Here is an 877-nt window from a genome sequence, read left to right on the forward strand (position 1 = left end):
TTTTTTTTTTTTTTGACATTCTTCTCTCTTCTGACTGCGATTATTAATCTCTATCTATATTTTCCTCTTTTTGAAAGTCATGAAAACACTATTGAAGAGTTCTTCTTTTGCTATTTGTGCAAATGGGAGTGCAAAAAATATATTTGATGTAGACTCCCATTCTCCACTATAGACACTGTGACGAGTTCCACTTCTGTGAAAACCAGATGGATAATTTCACAATTAAAGCACCCATACATGAACTACCTCTGATACTTGTAGAAAAGATTTTGTTGATGTTAACTGCTTTGACCTGATATTTTCTCTCGTTCACTCGTTCAGAGTTACTGGAGACAAAAACCATACGACCGTTCAGTTTCTCCTTCAACACCAGTGACTACCGAATCCTGCATATGGACCAAGACCAAGGCCGGCTCTACCTGGGCAGCCGGGAATATCTGGTCTCTCTAGACATGCAAAATGTCAATAAAGAGCCCCTTATTGTAAGATTTTATGGAATTTTATTCTCCATTTTCTCTTATTGTAAGAAATCAATTAAAAGGTTGTGAATTTAGAGTTCATTTAAGTGTTCATTTGCTGTAATTGAACCATTTCAATTGTATGTAGTTTAGTGGTATGTTTGCTACTTTTTTAGTGATTATGTTATAGTATTTTAAATAAGGTTTGTGTGTTTTCAGATTCACTGGCCAGCAACAGCACAAAGAAAAGGGGAGTGTAAATTAACTGGCAAAGGTGGACAGGTACGCTTTTACAGTCTGTTTTGATTAATCATTTTAACAAAGAAATAGACACTGCTAAAATCTCTCGTTTTTCTTCTGATTTGTGTGTGTTCTCAGGGAGAGTGTGCTAACTTTGTGCGTCTGATTGAACCGTGGAA

The 877-nt window shown here is 35.9% G+C and overlaps 1 long non-coding RNA gene across 1 annotated transcript; it reads left to right on the plus strand.

Moving 5' to 3' along the window:
* The first annotated feature begins 325 nt into the window (after positions 1–325).
* LOC107580960 (uncharacterized) lies at positions 326–876 on the plus strand. Its single transcript, XR_001608743.1, has 3 exons — positions 326–482; positions 678–740; positions 837–876. It is a non-coding gene; the product is annotated as an uncharacterized lncRNA (long non-coding RNA).
* Position 877: the final 1 nt, after the last annotated feature.

The sequence above is a fragment of the Sinocyclocheilus grahami genome, unplaced genomic scaffold, assembly GCF_001515645.1.
Source record: "Sinocyclocheilus grahami isolate Dianchi unplaced genomic scaffold, SAMN03320097.WGS_v1.1 scaffold55754.1, whole genome shotgun sequence".
Classification (NCBI taxonomy): domain Eukaryota; kingdom Metazoa; phylum Chordata; class Actinopteri; order Cypriniformes; family Cyprinidae; genus Sinocyclocheilus; species Sinocyclocheilus grahami.